Source organism: Buteo buteo, chromosome 2 (assembly GCF_964188355.1).
Source record: "Buteo buteo chromosome 2, bButBut1.hap1.1, whole genome shotgun sequence".
Lineage (NCBI taxonomy): Eukaryota > Metazoa > Chordata > Aves > Accipitriformes > Accipitridae > Buteo > Buteo buteo.
The window spans coordinates 47,784,851-47,798,079 of NC_134172.1; positions in this window are offsets into that span (position 1 = coordinate 47,784,851).

Sequence of the window (13,229 nt, forward strand, 5' to 3'; positions counted from 1 at the left end):
CGCCCGCGCGCCCCGCGCGCGCCGCCCCGCGCGCCGCCCCGCGCGCCGCCCCCCCCAGCCGCGCGCGCCGCCCCGCGCCTCGCCGCCCCGCGCCTCGCCGCCCCGCTCCCGGCTCCCGGCTCCCGGCCCCCGGCTCCCCGCTCCCCGCTCCCGGAGGGAAGAAGCGGCGTCAGGGGTCGCGCGGCCGCCGCCCGGCTGGGAATTTGCTGCGGACAAGTGACTTGACGCCTTCTGGCAACTTGGGGGCGGGGGGGGGGAGGAAGCCCACCTAGGGACCCGTTGTCAGCAAGACTCTGCTTTCCAGAACCGATCCAGAATTTCGCCTTTTACGAAAAAGAAAGTCCGCCTCGCAATACCCTCTTACGCTACACCAGTCAGTACCCCCTGGCGCTCAGCTTTGCGGAAGCCACCCAAATGCAAGACATCGGGCTGTCTAGACACGGACAGATTCACCCCGTGATGGTGGGAAGCTTTATGGCTTGTGTCAACGGTGCTGGGGACCGATGCGTTTGCCGTTAGGTACATACTGCTCTTCCTAGCATATGCCAAGGGATTATCTGTATGTCTAGCAAGGCATATGAGATACGAGCGCTGATCTGCATTTATAAAGGGCCTTCGATTCGCATCGGTGTCTACTGTGCCACAAAGGAAAACAAATCCCCACAGACTTGGGTGGGTTTTTAGCTGGAAGCCTGGGATCTCATAGAGGTGACCAGGTCGCACAGAGCCCGCACGTGGCAGCAGGTAGAAGAGTCTGCACCGACGAAAGCAGCACTGGCCTCTAAATAATGCCCAGCGGCTGTTGCTTGTCTCCAGAGTGGTGTTTAACTGCATTTCCACCACAGGTATCAAACGCCCAACCGATTGCATCTGTGTCGCACATCGTACACTCCCATCATACATATTCGTACGATGCATAAATCATTTGACCGCTGCCAAAGTCACTAGTGAGGTCGCAAGCTGTGGAGGGGATGAGGCCGACCGGGGCAGCACCAGCCGGGCTGTGGCAAGGAGGCAGCCACCCTGCTTCTGGCTGGCCCCAGGGCATGCTCCGAGCACCCACGCTGCTGCGCTCCACCGCACGGTTGTCATCGTCTCCGGCCCCCTGGCTTCGCCCAGCTGAGGGCATGGGTGCGGCAGAGCTCGGTACTAATGATACCATGGAGAAAAACTTCCACTGGCGTTACAGCTGAGCGCTGAGGTATCAGGAAATACCAGCGACATGAGTGCTCGTGCAACCATAACTCAGCCCCTTTGTGCACGTGGGATGTGATTGCCTCCTGGCTTTTCCACCAAAGGACATTTCCTTTATTCCGTTGCAGATATTCTGGATATTGCCCTCGTTCCCGGGCTGCTATTAGAGTGGCAACTGCTCAGCACCCCTCACTGCACTTCAAGCTGTGCTTTCACTGTGCAAAGCATGGTAAAAATTACAAATGTTCCGAAACTCCTGGCCCAGGTGCCTCAGATCCCAGAACCTGGCGGTGCTCTTGTAGGTACTTACCCTGGTCCCGCCGCACCTCCCTTTGCCAGGGGAAAATGAGGCAACATCAGTCTCCTACCTACCACACAGGCCTGAGGGGGGGGATGCAGTAATACCTGCAAAGCACTTGGTGTGTGGGGCACCTGTGGAAGATCTGTGGCTTTGCAGGCAGCCCAGGGCCGGAGCAGAGAGTCCTGCACAGCTGGAAAGGAAATCCTACACCACTTGCCATTTCCCGAACGAGGCAGGGGTCCTGCAGAAACCCAAACGTGACCACATGCTGTTGGGGCTCCGGGGGCTGGCAAGGCCGTGAGTCTTGTGCTGAGCTTTGCAACTTCAGCGCTCTTTCAGTGTTGGGTGTTTGGGGGGGGGGGGTGTCCAAATGTATTTACATAATTAGCATGAAAATAGGACATGGAAAAATACAGCCCTTTCTTCTAAAACGGGACATTGTCAGCTTGCCTGCAACTAGTGGGCAGGGTGCCACCACCCGGGCAGACATCTCCCCCAATACAGTGCTCAGCCGCCAAGGTCGACCCCAATCCTGCCGTCTCTTTGCGCTTCCCCGAGGTCTGGCCTTGTTTTCTGTCCTCCCCGAAGACGGTGTTGGCGTTGGGTAAGGGTGCGGCGGTGGGAACGAAGCCTTCGCCTTCCCTCTCGCTGGCGGGGCTGTGCGCAGGGGTTGGCACCCGGGTTTGGGGCCACCCGAGGCAGGCAGCCAGGCAGCCGCGTCCTCCCGGCTGGCAGCGTCCTGGCCTGTAGCAGCAAGGGGAGGTCAAGGCTGCACTGCAAGCAGCCACCATTTCAAATAAACGAGGTCTTGGTGTTAACACCTATGATGTATGTGCGTTTTCAAAGCCCCGCGTGAACATCTTTTCAGTCCTTAAAACGTAGCTTTGAAGTATGTGCTGTTTATTATCTCCCTTCTGTGGGGTAGGGAAGCTGACAGGTTTCGAATGAGATTTTAAGTATCTTCTTGCAGCACGCGCTGCAAAATCCTTTGTCACATCTGAGAGCATAGCCATTCAAACCGGACAGCCATGCTTATTTGTTTATTTACACGTGATGAGTCTCTTTGCCCTTACACCTGTATCCAAAAGCAGATTATAAAAACAACCCGGTAAAGGATGGTGGTTTTGGCAATGCTAGAAAGCAACCCGCAGAAGTGCTGCTTGCAGAACAAGCCAGGCTCAGCAGCCCTTGGCCATCACGCCATTGCCAGGGGCTGAGGGATGTCAACACGGATGCGAGGCGGATGCAGTGCCCACGACACCCTTCTGCCTCTCTGCAAGTCAAAAGCAGAAGCACTCGCTGCTCATTTGAGTAGACGGGTAGATGGCCAGTATAAGTCAAGCGCATGGTTTTGCTTCCAACTTGCTCCAAATACCCATGAGCATCCATGCCCTGAAGGATGGCCTCATAAGGGGAGCAGGTGTCTCCTTGGGTGAGGAGGAGAGGGGAGGTCAAGAAGCTGTCTGCTGTGGCAAGGATGGCTTGCAGAAGGGAAACCACACCAGAGGGAAGGTATTTCACCCTACCCTGCGGGGATGCACTTCCATTTCCATCTTCTGCCAGGACACAGCAGCTCCGGTGCTTTCCATCACCTCAATCCAGGCCATCACGAGGTAAGGGAAATGTTGCCGGATCATTTCAGAGGGATGCCACCAGCCAGTAACTATTGCCTACTGGAAGTGACATTTTACTTTGAAGAGTGTATGAAGAGTATTAGGAAGGGGAGAGCACGTGCACTGCCATAGCCATGCTAGTTGAATCAGAAATACAAATATCGGCATTTTACAGGTGACTTCTGGTTTTATGCAAGTCCTCCACCTTCCCAGAAATGAAATTGTCGCGTCAAAGGTGAATGACAGCATGAGGGTTGAGTGGATAAACCAATTTTCTGCCATTTGCAGGGATTGGAAGAGGTGTGGAGGGGAAGGTTTTTAAAGTATCAGATACCTGGCTCCCAGGAGTTTCCTTTACAAAAGCCCTTGCCTCTGAGATGCCTGGTGATGAGTGTGGTCTAGAAAGCTGGAAACTTGACAGCCCTGTGCTCAAGTGAGGAAGGGAAGAGCACCTTGCCGAGTGTTCACTATTCCCCTACTCCCCCAGGACACAGTGACATTAAATGACATGAGGAAAAGGGACGCAGGGGAGGGGGAGCAAGAAGCTGTGGAAGGTGGAGGAGCAGAAGGGTTTCTGAAATGTGTCAGACAAAGGCAACTCGCCCGCAGCTGCGGTGTCTCTCCAAAACACAGAACCACTGTTCTCCTTTACAGTGGGTTAGAAATCTGACAAATCCAGCCCATGGACTGGCCACCTTCAAGATTTTTTTTTTTCTTTCTTTCTTATGAAGAGCCCTCATTGGTCTGCTTTTGGTGAACTGCCAAGCAATTCGCATTAATTCGCCTGACCAGCTGTAAGAACCCGATTGCCCTCTCGCGGCCCTCATTACGCATCCTTCCTGCTGATCTAAATACAGAAAGGTCAGGAGAGCGAGCTTCAGTAAATTATTAGAGATACACCGTTAATTGCTGTCCTGTGTCAGCTTGTTCTCTTGCATCTCTACGCTGTCTCTGCAGTTTGGTCTCCTCAGGAAAGACTGGTTCCCTTGCTCCAGAAGAGAAGAGGATCAAGAAATCCTAGGGGGAAAAAATGGGCGAGGGGCTGATTGCTTCATGGTCACCCTCTCACAGACCTTCTTTACACCATGGACCTTGAAAAAGAAAATATCTCTTACTGTTATCCATATCAACTCATTCACAACATGCATTTTGCATGTCCAGAGCCTTGACTATTGCACTTGGTTGAGAGAAGTGCTGCAACAGCTGTTCCTGCAAAAGCCTGGTCTATGCAGGGCTTTCGATGGTCCTTGCACCATCACAGCTCTACACATGTTTTCACCGAGCCTGTAACAGCATTAAACGTCCTACTGCAGCACAGCAGTGGGGGGTTCTTCCAGGGACTCAAGCCGAGTGACTGATGCCCAGCAGATCAGTTTTTAACTGCTGAGCATCTACATGGAAGTTACTAAAAAGTGAAAAATTCCTGGCTGCTATGATATTTCCAACCCACCCATAGGGTGCTGCATCCTTCCCGAGCACACAATCCCAACCACATCATTCCCCAAGGCTGGAGCCCAGGAGCCAGCACGCTGGTTATCCTGCAAATTGTTCCCCACCTGACTTTCCCTCCAGAGCACCTAGACAGCGATTTGTGGTTTTCTTGTCTTTAATGAGGAATGCAGCTGTGGCTGTCATCTTTGCTTTGGGTTGGTTTTTTTTAAACCCATTGCCATGGTAAATGGAGTTGAGGAAAGAGCAAGAAAACTGTGAAGAACGACCCAAGCTAAGAAGATGTTGTAGAGGGAAGGTGAATTAGAAATGCATGGTTTCTCAATTAAGTTTTAAACTACCAAAAAATGTTAGTTAAAAATCTACGCAGAATGAAGTTCCTGCTGCTCCCACAAATCCTGACATCCTCCTTTTGAAGTCAATGGTTGAACATCCTATTGCTTTGGCAGTAAGAAATCAAGCACATAAATAGCGATGAAGATCTGGGCTATGCAAAATCCACTTGCTAATTAGCAGCTTTCCCTGGTGGCATTACCTGCTCCAAAATATGAACTTAAATTTTAAAAAGTCATCAAACAACCCCCAAATCTGTCCTCCAAATCTCTGCCTTTTAGGAGTAGGAAGATCATGTGCTAAGTGTGAGGGAGAATATACTGATGCCCTGTCATCTTCCTGGTCCTGCAGGCAGGCAGTTTTGAAGTCTCTATTGCTCTTGACACCCAGACCAGCAGTATTACACCACATTGCTGGGTGCTGAGCAGTAACAGTTGGGTGTCTTCAGGCTCAGTAGTGTTATGCATTTATTAAAGCAATGGCACATTACATTTGTAAGCAATGTACTGAAATACAATGAAAATATTTGATGAGTCAGCAAACTGAGTGTGACACACGAGGCTGCATTCACCATGGATCACTTCACCTGAAGCTCTCTGTAGGTATCTTCATCCATCCTCCCTTTATTCAGACCCTCAAAGTCCAGCACGAAGCCTTCATCCTACTGCATGCAGATAGAAACACCACCAGCTGATTTTGAAAGAAGTTGATTTTCCTTGAAACTTTCAGAAGCACGGGCTGCATACACATTTAATATTGAGTGCCCTTTTGAAAACAGTATGACTCATCTCAAATATAGATGCGATGATAGGAATGAAGAGTTGTGAACATTGTTTAGGGCCAGCCAGCTGAGGGTCAGCAAGCAGCCATCCAGACATGGCCAGAGATGAGGTTTAGCAAGCCCAGGATGGATACAGGGATGGGAGAAATCGGGAGGAGAGCATTGGACAGCTTCTGCCCTCGCATCTTTTTTGGGCATAGAGGTTGGTACACCACAGTTCCTGACTTTTTTACCAGGAAGTACCTGCCAACACTCTTGTTTGTCATTGGATCTGTGTAGCCATGAGCAGATCGTGTGGCCAGGCAAGCCAAATGGGGGTTATATTGCGAATTGGCTTATTAAGAGCTGAAAGGTGGTTTTGCAAAGACCTGAACGTCATAAGGCACGATAATCTCTTCAGGCAAACAAACAGGATTTTTTGTCAATTTGCAATCCTTTATGATATTGAAAGGGCACAGAGCTGCAGACTGTCCCTGATTTTCAGATTAATTGCTCTACTAGTATAAAAGATATTCTCATAATAGTCCCAAATTTGTTGATTGCTTGAAGTGCCAGAATCCTTAATGTTCTGCTATTTTAAACATACGGAAATTGATTCAACACTTATCATCTCTTTAGAGATGCAAATTTATTGAAAAAGATGCCACTTCTTCCTAAGCTTCAGGCAAGCTCTGATACTTAGCTTTCTGGGCACAAGCAGGTTTTTACGAGGACTTGTGATTTTAACTACAGTGATTTATTTTCCTTCTAAAGCCTGGGAGAAGCAGAGGAAAATTGACTGTATTGTCTACAGAGAAAAAAAAGATACTGGTACAAGCACTGGTGTGAACTGACACAGATACAGCAGTATCTGGCACATCATACCCTGAGGGTCTTTTCCCAAGCACGGACACTGGCCCAGACCTTGCCCTAACTTCTATTGCAATTGGTCTGTCAGTAGGTCCACAGTGAGTTGGAAGCATCACTTATTTCTGTTACAGTCACTTGCTTTAGGGGAAGAGCGATATAAAAGCGAGTGCTGGCAGTGACAGCAATGACATTGGCCAGGTCAACACCCCATGGCAAAAGAAGCTCCCCCGCTTCCCAAATTTAGCCTACACTTCTAAAAGCAAAAAGCATTGATCATTCATCTGCAATTAAAAGCTCTTCTCTGAAAGTCAGACTGGTTCCCAACTTCAGTCTGTTGGGATACCTTCCTGCACAGGCAAGTGCTGCATTAATGTTGCAGGCATGAGGCTGCTGTTAGGATTGGATGAGAAAATCTGCAGCCTGGTCCTAGCTCTGCTGCTGAGAGCCTTCTTTTTGATTTGGCATAGTCACTTAGCACCTTATAAGATGGAGATTTGTGTGTACTACATAGGAATGCTGTTCATGCCTTAAAGCTTGTGAAAATATGAGTTCCTCCTGCGGAAAAAAGGGTTTTTTTAAAAAAAATGGTTAAGTCTCAGCTATTTGATCATGTGTTATTATTCAGCATGATTCATATATTAATACCATACTGAGAATGTCTCTATAAAGCCTAATATTATGCTTCTGGGATTAAGCAATATTTCTTAAGCTGTTTCTTATCCCAGTATTTTTGCAGAGAAGCTGGAACAGGGCCAGTTCATGCAAGGTGCGTACACATTAGTGGTTAGCTCAGGTCAGGAGAGCACTTAAAAAGTGAATGCCCCAATCATCCCCACTTACCCTGCTGTGGTTTGCATCATGGAGAGGTCACACAAAGTGGATTCCTCTCAGATTAAAGGTGGACAGTGCGCACATTGCAATCTCAGCACTCTTCTGCATTATGGATCTGCTCCTGGGCTATACTACTTGGTAGTGTAGACACAGCTACAGTATATTTACTGCACCTTAAAATCTCTTGATGGCATTTGGGAAGCAAGTTCACTGGCTGGATTAACTAACCACCAAACCTAGTATCTTCACTGGCTAATGTTTAATCAGGGGCTTTATTTTCTTGTTTACACCAGTTTGTTTATGATGCTGAGTCCATCCTCAGTAGCATGGAAGAAAAATCTGACTCTGTTCCTGAGGTAAAGTACCTTAGTCTTTTGCATGAGCCTGAAAGAATTAATTTGGAGTAAGACAGGGTTACCACAGAGCTGGTTTTTGGAAGTGCCCATTCACTTCTAGGGATCAGGTTCAATCAGTGTCTTTTCTCCCAGGGGGAACTGGTAATCTCCCTTGTCCTAAGACCCACTAACTCCCCTTTGAAAAGAGCAGGGCACCACTTCAGAGCCTGCTGCTGCTGAGTAGTCCCCATCCCTACCCTTCCTTTCCGCCTTCAGTCTCCACTATCCAGACCCAAGCGGCCAGCTCTCTTCCCTAATTACACAGCAACTGCATACCTAAATATATTTCTTGCATCATGAGGGATGTCCTCCTGCTCCAGCATGGGGTCCTTCCCATGGGAGACAGTCCACCATGAACTTCTCCAACATGAGTCCTTCCCATGGGCTGCAGTTCTTCACGAACTGCTCCAGCGTGGGTCCTTCCCATGGGCTGCAGTCCTTCAGGCACAGACTGCTCCAGCACAGGCTTTCCCATGGAGTCACAGCCATCTTCGGGGGCATCCCCCCGCTCCGGCGTAGGGTCCTCCCCGGGATGTAGGTGGGCATCTGCTCCCCCGCTCCCCTCCGTGGGCTGGGGGGGAACAGCCTGCCGTCTCACCACGGGCTGCAGGGGCATTCCCTCCTCCCCCGCTCCTCCTCCCCTCCTTCCTCACTGACCTTGCTGTCTGCACAGGGGTTTCTCTCACATCCCACTCCCCTCTGCTGCAGGTTTCCCTTCTTAAATATTTTATCCCAGAGGCGCTACCACCATCACTGATGGTCTTGGTCTTGGAGCCGGGGAAGCTTCTAGCAACTTCTCAGAGGAGCCACCCCTGCGGCCCCTCCCCCCCACCAAAACCCCACCACACAAACCCAATACACTATCAGAGGCCCAAGACTTATTTGAAGCATGGGAGTAAAACTCATGCTGCTCACTGAACTATTTGATAGCTGTTTTCCCGAGCAGATGCTTGGTTATTTTTGTTAGTGATTACAATATCTGGCAGTAGGAAAATGTTAAGGAGGTGTCAGAGCTACAGAGGAAAAAGCCAACTCCCAAGTTACGAAGGGGTGATGGCAGAATTTACGGGCTGGCTGGGGTTGCAAAGAAGTGGACAATTACATCTTACTTGCAACATGCAGGGAACGTTTTCCTTCAGATGAGGCCCTGTACAAGTGTGCCTCGAAGATTTTCACACAGGGTCCTACAACAAAGCTAGCTGGTCTGGGAAGAAACGCCAGTCAAAATTTTCACGCAAAACCTTCAATATGATATTTAGTGCATTTTTACACTTTGCCTCAAGAAAGCCCTGTTTTTACAAAAGTTTGGGAGAATTAAAATCACTGGCAGGTGTACCAGACCTACGGATTCTGTGGGATTTCAAGTCAAATTCATACAATTCCTTCCAAGATATCCCATCAGTTGTCTTATTTAGCTTGTCAGTGCCATTTTTAAAACATATGGTTCAACTAAATCCAACAGCACATAGGAAAAAAAAAAAAGTCAGCCTTGCTCCAGCCCCTGCTTCCAACAGCATCTGCCCCAAAAGCCAGGGAGACGTGAGTACCCCCACTACACGCAGCACACAAACTCACTGGCAGACCTGAATGAAAATTAGCAGCAGGGTCAAACATCTCACCAAAACTCTTGTGCAGATCCCTTTAGCAAGATATTTTTAACCCACTTTTTCTCCAAGCTCCACCTCTCTCCTCTCAGCCACAGGGTAATGGTAGCAATGAATTTTGTGTTTTATTTACAGCGAAGCTGCAAGCTCAAGTCAGGCTAGCTCAGACCATGGCTCCGCGAGAGCGTCCTCAATGTACGCAGCAGCAGTAGCTTGAGGTGTTTCACCCTCTCACATCTAGCCCTTTCTTTCCCTGTTGTCCAAAGGAATATTGCTTAGTCTCAATGAAGGCAAAGCCAAGGAGGGGCAGGAAGATGGGTCCATTCACAAGGTCTTTGTCATTTACAATAAATTTAGAGCAAGGGTGAATACCGCTAATGCATTCGTAAGGTTTCAACACCCACCTCCTTTCCTGTAAATTCCTGCATGACTTTGGCAGCAGAAAGCATACATGTGCTAGAAATAATGGAATTACAGAAGAAAGAAAGGAAGGGAGTGTAAGCAGTGGGAATAGGAAGAAATAGCCAAACAGATACCTTTCACTTTATATACACACCCTTCTCACGTAAACCAGAGGCTAACTATTAGTTCATTAATCAGCTTATCTTCTGAGAACAGGGTTTGGGTGTACAATATCCGTAACAATCAACTACTTTAAGTTCACATGTCTGTGCCAACGACTCCCCAACATTGCAGCTTTTGTTTTTAAGGCAAGCATCAGCAATGCTCTTTTTCCTTTGATACTACATGTATTTGTGTGTGTATAAAAAACTGTAAATAACCAGGTAGATTCAAGATGTTGTCATTCATGGTTAGGAGCTGAACCCAAGACCCTCAGAGTTACCAGCAGAAGCCTTCATCCCATCAACATGCCCATTGCTGGGCAGCTGTGTTTTCCATAGGATCCCTCTGACTCAGCAGCTAGCAGGAAATGCATAGCACACTGAACAATGAAGCATGGGCAATTACTGAAAGTGTTCTCCATTACAAGTAATTCCAGGTTACATTTCTCTTAGTTTCCAAGTTTAAAAAAAAAAAAGACATGCATGGATTGTTGAACTTTTTTTTTAATTCAAATAAATGGACTTTAAAGGAGGAAAAATGACTATAAAGCATTGCACAGCAAACTGTTTCTATACATAGCTATAAACAGGCCTATAGCTAGCTTATAATAAAGCAAACTGTGTAAATCAACTTAGGCACAGTATCTTCAAAATAGATGTACTACCCACAGTTCAGCTTTGAGCTATTCCAAGCAATGCTGAAGAAAACATTTTCCTATCAGTCTGCCTTCTCAACAAAATCAATTCAGCCAAGACTTACAACAGGAGGGGGATGCTTTGGTGGAACAAGAAAGGGTAGTGCTGCATGCTCTTACAAATGCGTGGCTCCCATCAGGGGACTGGGACACCTTTTGCCTGGAGGTGACCGTGCCTGTGGTTTAGCTGGAGTGACTCAAGCTGCGCCTGCCCACAGGGCTGGTCAGCCCTCGGGGGTGGAACAAGGGCAGAGGTGGGTGGGAGTTTTTCTGCACATGGCTAAAATTTGAAAGAGGAGCTCGGGCATTGCTGCAATCATATTTTAAGGTGTCCAACACAGACAAGCAGGTGACTGAATTTGTTCCTTTGGAAACCAAGCCTTTTTATTAAAAAAAAAAAAAAAAAAGTAACAATATTCGAAATTATGACAATCTAATTGAATCAATTTAAGTCATTATTGGTTATTATTCCTAAAGCAATTCTAGTTATGGGAAAAGTCATAAGCAGGCCATGTTTGCTGGTGAAGTTTTAATAAAAGTCAAACCACTGAAATGGATGAAGTCACTGAACAGAAACCGTCAGAAACCAAAGGTGTCTTGAACTGCTAACCTCATTATAGCCAGCAGGCAGCTCTCCCATGAATGCGAAGAAATATTTACTTAGTTTCAGTTCATTCAGATAATTGCATTCCATATGCACTGTTAAGTCACATTTAACTAACTGGCATATAAGAGATGTTCCTACTTTATGTGGAAAAATTAGCATAAGGTGGTAAGATCTGCTAGTACTAAAATCCTGGACGATTAGAACCTACCAGGAATAATCAGGAATACCTTTTTCATTAACAGGTTTCATCAAAACATATTTTAGTCAACTTCTTTCTCCAGCATAGAATCACAGAATAGTTTGGGTTGGAAGGGACCTTAAAGGTCATCTAGTTCCAACCCCCCTGCCATGGGCAGGGACACCTTCCACTAGACCAGGTTGCTCAAAGCCCCATCCAACCTGGCCTGGAACACTTCCAGGGATGGGGCATCCACAACCTCTCTGGGCAACCTGTTCCAGCATCTCACCACCCTCACAGTAAAGACTTTCTAATATCTAATCTAAATCTACCCTCTTTTAGTTTAAAGCCATTATCCCTTGTCCTATCACTACCTGCCCTTGGAAAAAGTCCCTCACCAGCTTTCTTGTAGGCTCCATTTAAGTCCTGGAAGGCTGCTATAGGGTCTCCCCTGAGCCTTCTCTTCTCCAGGCTCAATAACCCCAATTCTCTCAGCCTGACTTCATAGGAGAATCCCTCTGATCATGTTCATGGTCCTTCTCTGGAGTCGCTCCAACAGATCCATGTCTTTCTTATATTGGGGGCCCCAGAGCTGAATACATGTTATAGATATTGCCAGCTAATTAAAAGAACACTTAACTGCTTTTCTGCAAGTAATCTGAATTCCAATTTCCATCTGAATAAAACTTGGCACAAATCATGAACAAATGAACAACCATCTAATAGGATAGACAATGTTTACTATTTCTGAATATAGGAAACATTAAATTTTAAGAGCCCAAATCAAAATGTCAGGCTGGCAATGGCTTTAAAACACACTCACAGGTGTATTTAGAAAAAGGACAGAAAGTCGCAGCCACCCTTTCTGATCTTAAAAGTTGCCTACTGAAGCCTCCACATGGTTCACCTTCACAAAACACGTTCCACATACCTAAGAGAGCTGTGCGAAGGGTGGAGATCCCAGGAGCTTCTCAGGCAGGAGATGCCAGGAGCCGCTCGGGACACAGTGGCAGGGACGGGACGGGCTGGTCGCACACGTGTAAGGACTGGCCTGTTTACGCCCGCAAGTGGGCTGTGGGCCACCATGTTACTCACCAGCCCTGTGGGCAGCCAGATGCTGTAGTCTGGGTGTGCAATGTGCAGCTAAACAGCTCACAAACAACAGGTTGGCCGCCCTTGATACGATGCATCTCCAGGGGATGCAAAGGATGGCCAAATGTAGTTTAGAAGTGGTGTAGTTCTGTGAAAATATGCTGATTTGGTTACCAATAAAAAGGGAGGGGAAGAAATCTTTTAGGAAGGGATAGCAGGGAAACATGACCTAGAGTACAAATACAAAACAAGGCAGCAATTGATTATCTGAATGAATCCCACTTGCTGATCTACACCATAATTAAACTGGCGATTCAAATCAATGTAGCCTGGTGTTGTCTTACCCTCTTAAGTTTCATGTATTTTATTTACACATATTTAGTAAGCTTCTCATGACATGTCCTGGATCTCAGAGTACATGAGCTACCAGTGAATGATAAGCAATGAAAATGCTCCACTGCTGCTTTTCCATTTAAGTGCAAATAATGTCAACAGAACTCAGGAATAAGCTCCAGTAATGGGGAAAAGGCATCAGAGAAATGTCTCCCTGCTTATTTAGATCTTAAGCTGGGGAAAAAGACAGGAGCAGTATTAGCATTAATTACAACGCCAGCTACCATACAGATCTCCTGCACCAAAGTGTAAAATCCCAAATTGATACAAGCTTGTTAAAACAGAGCACTTTCACTGTTGGAGGAGGAACGGGGCGGGGAGAGAGAGAAAAAAAAAAAAAAGGGAGAGCAA